Source organism: Eurosta solidaginis, chromosome 5, assembly GCF_040869045.1.
Source record: "Eurosta solidaginis isolate ZX-2024a chromosome 5, ASM4086904v1, whole genome shotgun sequence".
Taxonomy (NCBI): Eukaryota; Metazoa; Arthropoda; class Insecta; order Diptera; family Tephritidae; genus Eurosta; species Eurosta solidaginis.
Window position 1 is genome coordinate 103055550 of NC_090323.1, and position 15255 is coordinate 103070804.

The window sequence follows — 15255 nt, forward strand, 5'->3', positions numbered from 1 at the left end:
GACCTACAGAACCTGAAATTAGCAGAAAAAACCATTGCGTGAGTGTGAGAGACAAACAGCTCAATGACGCTGCAAGTCTAGCAGATAAGCCTCCAACACAGTAAATTGGCGTCGCGCGATGTCCTCCTGAGCAATCATCATGACAAGCCTACTGAAAAGGCAAAAGGAGTTGGGCGATCTTGCTGCAGCGGAAGAAAAAATATCGCAGGCGGAAAAATAAGAAAAGCGTCATGTTTAGAATATATTAAACATATTCAATCAATTAAGACAGAATTCGATGCCAATCACGCAAAAATTATTGCCAAAAGTAGCTCAGAAGCTGATGAATACATTAACAAAAAATATTACGATGCAGATGGTACAACGGCAGCAGGTGGCTCAACAGTAACAAGTGGCAATCAACTCAAAGCCGAGTCTATACGACTAGATAATAGTGCTGAGGTAGAAATAAGATTTCAACGTCGAGGAGAAAAAGTCGAAAAGACCGTTAAAGAAATTCAAGAGAGTAGTTTGCTTTCGGTCGAAGAAATAAGAGAGCTCAAAACTAAGCTTCAAATACGATTTGAGTACGTAGAAGAAGCTTTTTCTGAAGTTCGAAGTATCCATTTAAAAACCATTAATAAAAACTCGATAGAGGAAAAAATGGAGGACCTCAGAGAAAAATATTCCATAAATCTAGAAAAATTAACTGATAAGTTTAAAAGGTGTACGCCGACCCAACCTGCGTCATCTACAATGAAATTACAGGAAATTAAAATTCCGTTGTTTTATGGCGATATGAAGCAATGCTCATCATTTCGCCATATTTTCCACGGTTTAGGTTTAGTGCATAATTCGAAGCACTTTACTGAGGTAGAAAAAATGTTCAGACTTAAATCATCACTAGCGGGAGAATCTGGAAGATTAATTCAGCATTTACAAGTAACCGAATGTAACTACGAAGCCGCTTGGAAAATACTCCACGAAAGGTATGAGAACAGAAGGCTGCGATTCACAACACAAGTGGGCAGACTTCTTCATCAGCCAACAGCAAATGGGGAACGTGCAGCAAGCACGAAGCAGCTGTTGGATACTACCAAGGAATGTATCTATGCGGCGAACAGGCAATCATAGCTTGAATAATTGTTCGAAACTTGACAAAGAAAGTCTCCGGTTATACGAGCAGAATGTGAAGAAAACTAGGGATATTCAAAACCTAGATGATTTGTTTCGTTTTCTGGAGCAACAATATCAAGCTCTAGAAGCCATACGAGACAAAAAGTCGACTAAATGGAGCAATCAAAAGCAGCCACAACGAGCACCCACATTCTATACAGCTACGCAAAAGAACTGCAAATTTTGCAAACTTCCTGGGCATCAAATTGCGGAGTGCAGAAAGTTCCAGGTATAGAATACGCTGGGTCGTAGAAATTTCATGTATATGAAGGCAATTGTAATAACAAGAAAAAATGCAGTAAATGTGGAAAAAATCATCATAATTTATTGCATTCTAATGAGTTCCAAAAGGAAAAAGGAGCAGGTGAAGAAAATATGAAGAAATCATCCGCTATGATGACACAAAGTTCCGAAACATTAATACTTTTAGCAACAGCACAAGTAAGAGTAAAAGCAGCAGATGTAAAGTACGTGATATTGCGAGCACTCATTGATCAAGGATCACAGAAGACTACCATTTCGGAAGAAGCGGTGCAAATACTACTTTTACCAAAGAAAAGAGAAGTAACTGAGCTACAAGGCCTAGGAAATACTACGGTGGTACTCTCCAAATTTAAAGTAAATATTGAAATCAAGTCGATATTCCTAAGTAACGAAGCGTACACGAGAGCTTAGAAATTAGGAAAGAAGTTAGTAATATAAGTAACATTGCAAGCTTAAACCCAATCCTAGATAATAACGGAATCCTTCGCGTAGGTGGTAGGTTGGGGAATGCAAAACTGCAATTCGATCAAAAGCACCCGATAATAATAAATAAATCACATTTATCAAAGTTATTTATTGAAAATGTTCACAAAACAACTTTGCTTGGAGGAAATGAGTTAATGGAATCAGTGATTAGAAGGAATTATTGGATAATTGCATTGAAAAATTCAATAAAGAAAACTATTAGAGCTTTTAATCGCTGCTTACGTTACCGCAAGGAAGCAGCCAAACAAATAATGGGAAATCTTCGAGAGTTTCGAGTTTCACTGTCAATTCCATTCACACATGTGGGTGTAGACTAAGCAGGTCCGATACAGATGATATGTTCGAAAGGAAGAGAGCAAAAGGCATTTAAAAAATATATAGCGGTATTTGTATGTATGGCAACAAAAGCTATTCATTTAGAGGCAGTAAGTGATTTAACAACTGAAGCGTTTCTTGCTGCCTTGAAACGATTTTTTTCTAGAAGGGGGAAAATTCAGCATATATACTCAGACAACGGAACACACTTTGTCGGAGCTTGCAGAAAATTAGACTTAGATTTCAAAAAGGCAATAAAAAATAATTCAACAATAGCTCCCATATTAGAAGCAGACAAAATTCAATGGCATTTTGGGCCGCCGGCAGCTCTTCATTTCGGAGGAATTTGGGAGGCTGGAGTCAAGTCAGTAAAATATCATTTAAAAAGAATGCTAGGCGAAAGTAAATTGACATTTGAAGAGATGACCACTTTACTAGCACAGATTGAAGGCGGTGCTAAACTCGCGACCTCTATGTGTAATCGATAGTGAAAGCGATATAGATGTTTTAACCCCTGGACATTTTTTAATATGACGTCCATTAATAGACTGCCCTGAATCAAATTATGACACAACAAGAAGTTCATTAGACAGATGGAAACTGTTACAGAAAATTAAAAGAGATTTTTGGAAACGGTGGGAAAGCGAATATGTCACAATGTTGCAACAACGGATGAAATGGAAAAATAAATCCGACAATCTAGTAGAAGGTCAAATAGTCATTATTAAAAATGAAGAAACTCATTCGGCAAAATGGTCACTGGCCAAAGTTATTAAAACGCACGCTGGAAGCAATGGAAAAATCAGAGTAGTAACCCTAAAATTGCAAAATGGGATACTTAAACGACCCGTTCGCAAACTATGCCCGTTAGAAATGACAGGCAGCAGCAATACAAAAGATCGAAATCAAGCTGCTAGCCTGTTGACATCAAGAATATCTAAAAATATAACAGGTACAGTACAGGGGCAGAAAATAACAAAAACAATGATGATGTGGTTCTTTACGTTTTTTATGCTAGCAGCGCAAGTTAAAGCATTATACGTAAATAATATAGGGAATTTAGGTGCTTAAGTGGCCGAGCTAAGAAAGAATACTACAATATATTTGGATCCAATTGGCAAAATAGATATAATAAATTCAAAATGGGACTTAATCGTTTATTAGGAGTTAGGTTCCTATTACGAAAGGATGAAGAAAATAAAAGAGTTTATTAATAGAGTTGAACATCAGTGCAAAATATTGATGTATTATGAAGAGGCTGGTATAATGATTATCGCAACCTTGAAGCAGAGATATAGTAACCTTGAGTCAAATAACGAGCTGTTCATGATGTAAGGGATTAGAAAAAGACGTGCGCCATTATTCGGAATCATGAATGCTGACGACCGGGAGAGTGGCACAACATCCGCATTGCTGCGATTCAAGAGACTAAACTCACAGCAAGATCTGCATTGCAGACCTGCTCTGGGTATAACGTCCACAGGAAAGACCGCGAGAGCGGAAATGGAGGCGGTCTCGCGTTTATCATACACCACTTTGTGCAATATTATATATTTGATCCTGGCATCGACCGCAGGGACAATGTCTTAGAACGTCAAGGCCTATCTGTCCGGTCAGGCGGTGCAAACCTAGAAATCATCAACATCTGCATCCCTCCTGCCACCTGTTTCCCCAGTGGATACCGCCCTAATATCAGGGCCTTACTCACTGGCAACAATCGCATTATCTTAGGCGATTTCAATGCCCATCATGATCTATGGCATTCAATCTTGCGGGCGGACAGTAGGGGTGAGATGTTGGCGGATCAAATAGAAGAAACGACGTTCTGCATAATAAACGGAGACGCCCCCACACGTATGGTAGGAAGCTGTCACAGCTCGCCAGATATCTCAATCGTGAGCGCAGAACTCGTAAACTGCGTCAACTGGCAGCCGATGGTAACATTGGCATCCGACCACCTGCCCATACTTATTTCGCTTGAGCGTAACGCCGACTTCATCGTCACTGAAAAACGCACTTTCATAAACTTCAAAAAAGGAAAGTGGGAAGAATATAAATCCTTTACAGACAGCCGCCTAGCTGCCCTCCCTATCCCGACTGATGCCCGCCAAGGGGAGCGTGCCTTCCGTAAGGCCATTAAATCCGCCTCGGCACATTTCATTCCCGCCGGGAGAATTCCCGAAATCCGACCCCACTTCCAGGCGGAGGCCGCAAACTTAGCGAGAGAACGTGACCTTATAAGACAGCTTGATCCAGGCGACCCTCAAATAAGGGATATAAACCAACGCATCAGATTGCTTGTAGATGAACACAAGCGGGCGAAATGGGAGGAGCACCTAAGAGGTTGTAACCTCTCTACCGGTGTGGGTAAACTTTGGTCCACCATAAAGTCCCTATCGAATCCGACTATGCACAAAGACAAAGTTTCCATCGCCTTTGGCGACAAAGTGCTGTCGGACGCGAAAAAATGCGCGAGCGCTTTCTGCCGACAATATATAATGCATCCTACGGTCGACAAAGATAGACGGAGAGCCAATAGACGCGCACATAAACACAAATTCAGCGCGTCACCAATCACCATCACCGCTAAAGAGGTTGAGGACGCCATTGGTCGTGCTAAACCATCCAAAGCAGCGGGCCCAGACGACATAGCCATACCGATGCTTAAAAACCTAGGAAAAGAGGGGTTCAAATATTTAGCGCATGTCTTCAATCTGTCTCTTTCCACCTTTGTCATACCTGAGAAATGGAAAATGGCCAAGGTGGTCCCGCTACTAAAGCCTGGGAAACCAGCTAACATAGGTGAGTCGTATCGTCCGATATCTCTCCTATCGCCAGTGGCAAAGACGCTTGAAGCCATTTTGCTCCCTTATTTCCAAGCACATTTGCAGCTAGCCCCTCATCAGCGTGGCTTCAGAAAACTCCATAGCACTACCACCGCGCTAAATGCCATTAGCACCCAGATAAATTGCGGTTTAAATCAATACCCCCACCAAGAACAGTACTCGTAGCGCTAGACCTATCAAAAGCTTTTGATACGGTCAACCATGGCTCGTTACTGCAGGACCTGGAAGGGTCTACCCTTCCCCCATGTCTTAAAAGGTGGACCGCAAATTATCTGGGTGGTCGGCAGGCATCGGTGCAATTTAGAAACGAAACATCAAAACCAAGGAGAATTAAACAGGGGGTGCCACAGGGTGGTGTCCCATCCCCACTTTTGTTTAATTTCTACATATCTAAGCTACCTTCACCACCGGAAGGAGTCACAATCGTTTCCTACGCCGATGACTGCACAATAATGGCCACAGGCCCAGGCCCAAAGATCGATGCGCTATGCAATAAAATAAACGGCTACCTCCCTGATCTCTCCAGTTTTTTCGCCTCGCGAAACCTGGCATTATCACCGACTAAATCTTCCGCGACCTTATTTACAACATGGACGCCCCAAATGTCGACCATTTTGAACATCCACGTCGATGGCACTACGCTACCGACTGTCCTACACCCCAAAATCTTGGGTGTGACGTTTGATCAGGATCTACATTTTGGTGAGCACGCAGCCGCAATTGTTCCGAGAATTCAGAGCCGTAACAAAATCCTCAAATCCCTCGCTGGCAGTACTTGGGGAAAAGATAAAGAAACGCTCATGACTACATACAAAGCAATTAGCCAGCCGATTACGTGCTACGCGTCACCCATATGGTCGCCAAGCCTAAAAATCACCCACTGGGAGAAACTACAGGCCTGCCAAAATACTGCTCTCAGAATCGCCACGGGTTGTCTTCTTATGTCCCCAGAACACCATCTGCATAATGAGGCGAGAATACTCCCCATCAGGGAGAGAAATGAGATGCTGACCAAACAGTTCCTGTTGAATACCCAGAAACCTGGGCATCCCAACAGACATCTGATTGATGAACCAGCACCGCCTAGGGGCTTAAGGAGTCATCTCCGTAAGCATTTTGAGGAAATACGGCACCTGAGAACCCAGCCGTATGAAGTGAAAAAACACAAGCAGGTCCTTGGTGAACTCCATAAACAGGCGTCGGACCTTTATGCCGGGAATTGCCCGGTGAATCCAGTACTTAACGAAAATTATCCAAAACTTGCGGAAGAGGAACGCATACTCCCCAGGGAAACGCGTGTCACTCTTGCTCAACTTCGTTATGGATACTGTAACAGGTTAAACTCTTACCTATCCAGAATCAACCCCGACATACAAAATGTATGCCCCGCTTGCAATGTGGCCCCACATGACACCAACCATCTCTTCAATTGTAATGTGGAACCAACGCCTCTAACACCCCTTTCCTTATGGTCCACCCCTGTTGAAACGGCAAGTTTCCTTGGACTCCCGTTAGAGGATATTGATGACAATTTGTGATCGGTCGCGGCTATTAGGTTGGGCGAGCATTGCTACAACAACAACAACAACCGGGAGAGTATGGAATCAAATATTAAAAATATTTTTGAAAACAAAACGGATATCGCAAAGTTGTTTAAGAAACAGACATCAGTGGTTGATTATACAATAAATATATTAAAGAAGACAACCGATGAAGTTAACAAAGGGTTTCAAAAGATGAATAAGCAGCTAAATAAATTTTATAATGAACTAAAACTATACAATCAATCCGGGATCACTAAAGAATTGCTATCCTCTTCTTGGGTAAAAGACATTGAAAATATACCAGACCTGCGAATAAACCCTTTTGACTCTACCTTAATAAACAACACTAAAGATATCCTTACGCTTAAACAGCAAATAAAGGTTATCAAAAAGGAAAATATCAAATTAAAGGGTATAAATTTTCACCACAATGTTCACTGTCTTTAGTTTTAATAATAGGGCTAATCATCGTTATATTATATGTAAGATGAAAATGTTAAACTAAAAACGTAGCTGTTCCATTTGAACTTCCAGTTAGATATAATCATAATTAAATAAATTGCCAGGAAACCTGTTTGTTTAAGAAAAATAGCGTCATTTTTGGCCTTTGGCAGAATGTTCATAAAAATATGAACATGTAATCTTGTTGGCCCTATGGCGATAAGAAACTTGAACTATAACATAAATTTGTGCATATATATATGAATATGTAAATCCATACGTAAACACCTATAAATATCTACAGTCCACTTAAATGTCGAAATAAAAGATAAGAGTAACAATGTGTTTGTTGTTCATAAAATATTTCTAAATCGCTTATCTGAAAACACATAAAAACATAAAAATAACCCAAGACACCAACGCATACAAACAGCAACGAAATTTTATTTGTTTAAAAAGAAGTATGTACGTGCATTAGTGCACTTGAGTCAACAGTGGCCTCAAGCAAAGATTATTGCTGATTAGGATAAATTGAAGTTGCATGAGACACATTGGCCCGTAATAATAGTCGCTGACTAAAATACTCTTTAGTTAAAATCTTTCCTAAATTAAAAATGGGATTTAAAATTGTGGTCTGTCATAAACATATTAAGCACAGTTTTCAGCTTAAATAAGCATGGACAGGGTATCCGCATGAAAAAAAGGCATTGATTGGCGCTATGAAGAAATTTTTTAGAAATTTTAAAAGTTCACCCTGTTCCTTACAACCGTGGTTACTTGACTCCACGTATAAAAAATTGTAATTTTTTACTTGACAAAAACTCTTACAATACCACAAAAATTGTGAAAGGAGCACCTGAAAACGCGTTTTGATCATAATCCGGTGGCGGATAATTATCATTCAATTCTATTTAAAAGTTATTACCAAACGTCTTGTAAAAATTCACTGGTTTTTATCAGCCGTCAATTTAAAATTGAGTGCACAATCTTTTAATTGAACATGAACACACTTATTTAAAGAAAATTGACTTAATTTCGTTCTTAAAAAATTATTTAAATCTCGCAACATAAACGAATAAGTAGTTAAGGCGGATTTGGGCTCCTTAAAGCAAAGGAAGCAAGAAGGCTATCCACTCATACACTCGTATTCATGTTGAATAGTTTATATAGTTTGTAAGAATGTTGTAAAGAAAAGTTGTTTGCATTAAGACAGATGTGACGGCCAAAATGATGCAAACCTTAAATGTTAGGTGGCCCTAACCGTTAAAGCCGTTTAATTTAATATACCCGAAACCGAATAGGAATATCTCTAACCTCGATAATAATAAGTATACAGGACATTCAATGATAATCAGGTTAAATCAAATTTAGTTTTGTCTTCGCAAAGTCAGCATAAATAAAGGGAGTTTAGTATAGTTTTCCATAGGAAAGAAGGGACCTAGAATGTTGAGTCATTGTACATGGACCTGCAAAGTGTAAGTCATTTTTACATTAGAAAATCATTGAACTCAAGTCGATCATGACATAGACTAAGAGGTTGATAAAGGAGGGAAGTAATACAACAGCGCCCGTACCAAGCAGTTCTTAGTAAACTTTTTGTGGCTAATTCAATGAAGAGCCGCAACTAGTACGTACCAGATCTGATGTAAATACTCTCATGAGCGCAGCAGCAAAATAAATCACTTACATACATACATATATACCAAAGACAATATTAACATAGAGACATTGCCGGGGCGAAAAATAGTGTGAAGCAAGCTTCTAAAAATTCTAGTAGGTCACATTCACCACTTACCACAGCAGAATTTGTTAAACTACCACTGTCTGTATTTATCATTTAACAATTATTTGTATACTTTTTATTCAGCTAATGTGTTCAGAATTCACATTTTTACACTCCAAAACTACAATCGGTGTATTTTGTGTGCTTAAATTATGTTAAAAATCGTGTTAAAATTTGTGGTGTGGTGGAAGTGACCTACTAGAATTTTGTGAAGCTCCGCTGCTTTCCACTGAAGTTCGCGCATGCATCATCTTTATCTTCAAAAACTTTTGTATATACACTATACAGCATAAGTAAGAGTATACACTATACAGCATAAGTAAGAGTATCGCGCTCTCAAAACATTTATTGATTTTATTTATTATCTCTTTATACTAGGTTTTAGCTTTTGATATTTCACTTATTTATGTTTTCGTTGCCTCTACACCTTCACATCTTCGTCCTTCCCGTTTTTCTGCTTTTAATCCATCTCTACTTCTATAGCGGGCTTTGTTATTTACATTTTCCCTTTTATCTTCTTTATATATGTACGTCTGTATGTTACGCATGTATGAACGCTTGTTTGATATGAAAGCGCAGTACTTATGTTATTGTTCTGGGTTGTAACAGCATTTGTTCTAAGGCTTATGACAGCGCACATAACATGATCAGAATACTAGGTAAGCAAAAAAATGGTTTAAAAATCTGTCACCTTAATGCCCAGAGCCTCCCAAATAAGGTAGATGAGTTAAGATATTTTTGAATCGTCCGACGTTGATGTTGTATGTGTCTCAGAGACTTGGCTTTCTGCATGGCATAGTGATACTTTGCTGCATGTTGATAGGTATAAGCTTTTTCGCGCAGATAGAGCTGGACGTGGGGGTGGAGTCGCAGTGTTTGTAAAACATGGCTTGTCTTGCAAAATCATATGCACATCAGAGCCATCTAACTTAATCGAGTATATTTTCTTTGAAATCGATTCTAAACTTTCGAAAATACTCATAGGATGCGTTTACAGACCGAATAAACACATTGCTTTAGACAGCTTAATTGATAACATTTATGATCTTAGCCGGAGTTATAGTGGGTGATTTCAACAGTGACCCGCTTACTGGTAATAAATTACCTTTGGCAATGCAAACCTTAGCTCTTTTTCCAGTGAACACATTATACCCCACGCACTTTACACAGTCAAGCAGCACTCTTTTGGACGTATTTTTCGTAACCGACTTGTCAAAAATCCTGCTCTTTGATCAGCTATCTTTCCCGCATTTTTCCAAACACGACCTAATTTTTCTGACACACGACTTCAAGTTCTCATATACTTCGACTTCATATTCATATAGAGATTTTATGCATATAAACTATGTACAACTTGAAGATGCTGTAGATAGCGTTTTATGGGAGTCGGTTTATAACTTGACATCTGCAGATGACCAAATAAATTTTCCCCAAGCTAATATTTGCTCAATTTATGAACAATACGTACCAGTCGTGACAAAGTCCTGTTAAGCTCGAAAGCGCCCTTGGTTTAACAACTATATCGAAGGCCTTATTCAAAAACGCAACAAAGCGTATCGTAATTGGAAATGGCTAAAATGTGAAGAAACTTATAAAAGCTATCAGATCACAAGAACTCAAATATTATGAGTATCAGTTTGGCACTGCGATATGAAGTAAAAATACATGGAAGCACATCCGAGATATTGGTATAGGCGTTAAGGACAATGCCACCGATGAACACATAAATGTAAATGAGCTGAATGAAAAATTTGTTCAGCTATATAATTGTGACAGTAACGTATGTATTGATAGGTATAGTGATTGCTTGCATAGTTCATTACCTGGTTTTTCATTCTCCAACGTTGATGATTGTGCTGTTATTAAGTCAGTTCTTAGTATTAAGTCTAATGCTACTGGCCTAGATGGTATTCACCCCAAGTTTTTTAAGTGCATACTTCCCAAAACTTTACCATACGTCACTTTTGCCCTGAATACTATCCTGTCCTCATCTATTTTCCCTCAATGTTGGAAGATGGTTAAAGTAGTCCCAATTAAAAAACTAATGGGGAATATAGGCCCATTGCAATACTGCCGTTTCTGTCCAAATTCCTCGAACGTGTTATGCATGTCGAAATAAGTTCTTTCTTAAGTCGTAATTCCTTTATTAATTGGACACAGTCTGGATTTAGAACCAAACGCAGATGTATTAGTCTCCTAAACACCGACCTTGAGAGCGTAAACAAGTGGGCCTGTGATAATGGGTTACTTTTGAATCTCAACAAATTCCAGTGCATAATTATTTATAAGAATATTCTGAAATATGAAGACTATGACAAAGTTATATTAAATAACACAGCTATAAAATTTGTAAACACTGTCAAAAAACTAGGAGTAATATTTAATAGAACGTTGACTTGGAATAACCACATATATAGTGCAATTAGAAGGGTCTACGGCATGATACGTTCACTTTGGACCATCCAACATTTTACCCCAGTGCAAATTCGACTGCTTTTAGCTAAATCATTGATGTTCCCAACCCTGTTCTATGGATGTGAACTGTGTGCCAGTTGTGATAGTCTGTGCCGTAATAAACTTAATATCCTATACAATAACATCGCAAGATATGTGTACGGTGTTAAACGTCATGACCACATATCTGCTTATGCCATACAACTATCTTCCATGAGCTTTGATAATCTGCTTAAGTTAAAATGTCTAACTCTACTTCACAAGGTCATTGTCTCACAAGAGCCCGATATACCTCAGGGAACGTCTTCAATTTTTCAGATCGCCTCGTTCGCTAAACTTACTTAGTATGAGGTACACCAACCTTATAACTGAGCGCCAGTTCTTCGGTTTTGCTGTCCGTCTTTGGAACGCCCTGCCTGTGAAGCTTAAAGCTGTACAAAACCCACTGCGCTTCAAAAACGAGCTACGGCACTACCTTGCTCAGTAAAAGACATGCATATATGGTCATTTATTCAACTTCATTTCCCTCTTCCTTCTATTTTCCCTACATTACCACCTTTTCCCATATTTATTGTATTGTTATAATTGCTGTAATTAAGTTAAGCTCAACTTACATTAATTTAGTTTAAGGTCAAACACTGTAAAGTAACTTATGATTGCGTGGTTGAAATAAATAAATAAAAAATAATTCTTTTTGTATTCCGTGTTTTATTTCACGCTTTCTTTTAAGAGAAATGTAAAGGGGAATAGAAAACACAAAAGGAAATGCCAACCGAATTGAATTCAAAAATTCTGTAATGTAATTCAATAATTAGAAGACGGAAATAAGAAATTGTTCTTTTATTAAAAGATATTCACAAAAACCCGAATAATTACCTTCAAACGGCTGCGAAACTGGCGAAAATTGTATCAGCGCAAAACGGCTTTTTAATTAATTCTTTTCTGTGTACAAAAATATCACCAAAATTACATCAACCACATGAAAGTCTTAAACTTTTTTTTTTTGCAAAAATATCTTGACAGAGTAGAAGTATTACTTTGCCGCCTTCCGATTAATGCTTCCGAAATTAAAACGCGAAATTTTTTGACATGTATTAAAAATCGAATCAGTATACTACTTTTTCCTAAAAAGATACTAAAATATCAAAACTTACAAACATCTATGAATGCGGATTCTCATAACTTTAAACGAGCAATTCTTGTATATTTGTATGTTTGTATCGAACGATCTCGGGAACGGCTCAACCGATTTAAATGAAATTCGGCACAAAGATAATGTATCACCTTGTAAGACTTTCTACCTAGGTGTTGCCACTCAGAATGTTTCACAAGGTCGCCACCTATTGGAAATTTAAAAAAAAATTGCATGAGATATGCCGATATGGGTGTCAAACGAAAGGTATTTCAGTCCGCATTACAATAGGAACATTTTGAGTAGGGTTGCCATTTAGGGTTGGGGTAGTTAGACGAAATAGTACTCTACTTACTCATATTCTATTAAAACTTTAAAGGAGAAGATTAAAGTTAAAAATCTTCATAAACAAATCTTACACATGATTCGACTTAATTTTCTTAATTTCACACACGCTAATAAATATGAAATGCAATATCAAGGCACAGTGGCAAATTCTAGCAAAATATATTTAAATGCATATTTTTGGCAAATATGAAATGAATAATTGCAATTTCTCACAGATTACTATTAGAAAGATTTCTCACCATAGCAAAAATAAATCTCACCATGGTGATTTGCTACCGTTGAACAGTATAGGCATATGTTCAATTTGAAAACGACATCTTACCATTTAACTACTTACCAACAGGAAATTAAGTTGACATTTAATTAAAGTAACTGATAGTTGTCATTCGCGGAATTTACAAGTTTTTGGAATGTAATAAAATTGTGAGGCTTTCATAGTGTATAACTAAAAAAATTTGAAATTAATAATTCGGCGCATGAAGATACTCGACCTAAATAACTTAGTTCTCGATTTCACTAATTGTTATAACAATCCCTTATACTATAGGCTGGAATTACCCATTTAAAATTTTTCATTTCAGTTAATTTTGCGGTTAGTGTTTGATATGTTTTTGAAATCTATTTTTAAGGAAGTCAAATATTGGTAAGTAAAAGTATATAATATATGTACATATAAAAAAGTAGAGTTTGATTAATGATGACATGTAGAACAAGGTATGTTAGGCGGCATACTCGAATATTGCCGAGCAAAGCTCGGTCGCACAGGTACTAGTCTTAATTAAAGATTTCGTATATGTTGAGCCAAGTAACCATCGCACATTTTAAAATTATGTAATTTTCGTCACAAACATATTAATACGCATTCTAGGAATAACAGATTAGCTCCTGACGTATATTTGCTTAACGGGGAAGCCTTTTTCACTTCCATTTAACTTCATCGCGTTTAAATAGCAAATTGTTTAATTTCTCGAAACTTTTGACAGCAGACCACCAACTTAAACCTATTTTAAAAAATTAAAATCGTGCTCATGTCATTTTAAATTTAAAATACTTTTTTAGAGATAAAATAGTGTTTAAGCGGACTATAATAGACTTAAAATGATATTTGATTTAGAACCATGTTTAAACCAACAAAAGTCTATTTTATTTCGACTATGATTACGGGCCATTGAATTTAAGGCACTTAGAATGCGTTGGTATCTAATGTACACATTCAAAATAGATATTGTTACGAATATTAGCAAAACTAAGGGGTGCTGCCATCTCCAAGCCGATGCTAAACAGTGATATCATGCACATCCATAGATCAATCATTATGTATCTACATAAACGAATCAATAATTGAGTCTACACATATGTACGCATACGAGCAGCGGGGAAGCAATGCACAGACACATGCATGCATCTTATCTGAATTGCCCACAAGAGAGGGCAATAATTTGTGCAAGTATTACTCAAATGAGAAGTTATAAACGTAGTTGTGGCTGGCGATTTTGTAGCTGAAACTAACTAGTACGTTCTGGAATGGAAAAGCCTGGAAGTATGCAATGAGAAATCAAAAAGTATAAAAAGCTCGACAGTAGAGGCGAAGGGAGAGTTTCATTTGAGCTATCAATCAGTTTGGTTATTAAGCCAGCTAGTTGCAAAATATAAGTGTTATTGTGAAGTACTTTAATAAAGGCCATTTTTCCATTATTCAATATTGGATTTATTTATTCAACAGTTTAGTGATACGAACTTAGCAAAAGGGCAAATAAGAGGATTTGCAGTAAATTCGTTACAATATACACACAAACATAAACATTTAGATTAGGAACATAGCTTGTAAAATTTGTATATAAACTGTTGTAAATATTTCAATAAAACAGAATTCATTTGAACTCTCATTGGAAAGCATCTTTTCCTTTTTAAGTTATAATATTCTTGTTTCCCCCACCAGCGGTAAGGGACAGGAATTTACGCTTAAACAGTTATTGTCAAACTCCTCCTGACAACTCCTCTAAAAATATTCAACGGAAGGGCAAAGCCATCATGGTGGAGTAGCGAGTTGAGTCTTCTTAGAGGGATGGTAAAAGAAAATTTTAAGCCTGCGAAAGTTGCGTAAAGCGAAAAGCTCTGGAAAGAATACAGAGATCTGTTGAGGATCTATAAACGTCAAATCAGCAGGTTAATGGGGGTTTCATCGAAAAATTTCTGCCCGGACATAGAAAGCTCTAATATAAAAGAGGTCGACGGGGAATGGTCACACATTAGTGAAGAGAGTCCCTTGAGGCACTACTGTGTAACAACATCTACAATCCAAATACGTAGCCAGCAGTAGCAGGGTTGGTGACAAATACGAAAATTTAATCCGCGGCGACATATTTTAAAATCAAATATGAATGAAGAATTATTATCTGGAGCACAGGGTCCGGTACGATATGTCGAAAATTTAAATGTCAAAACTAAAAATGCCGAAAAAAAGTCGAAAAAGAAAATGTCGAAAAC

General features: G+C 37.7%; 1 protein-coding gene across 7 annotated transcripts in view; it reads right to left on the reverse strand.

Moving 5' to 3' along the window:
- Positions 1-15255, reverse strand: part of Prps (phosphoribosyl pyrophosphate synthetase) — a 614635-nt gene that overhangs the window by 411950 nt on the left and 187430 nt on the right. The gene's annotated exons all lie outside the window — the stretch shown is intronic.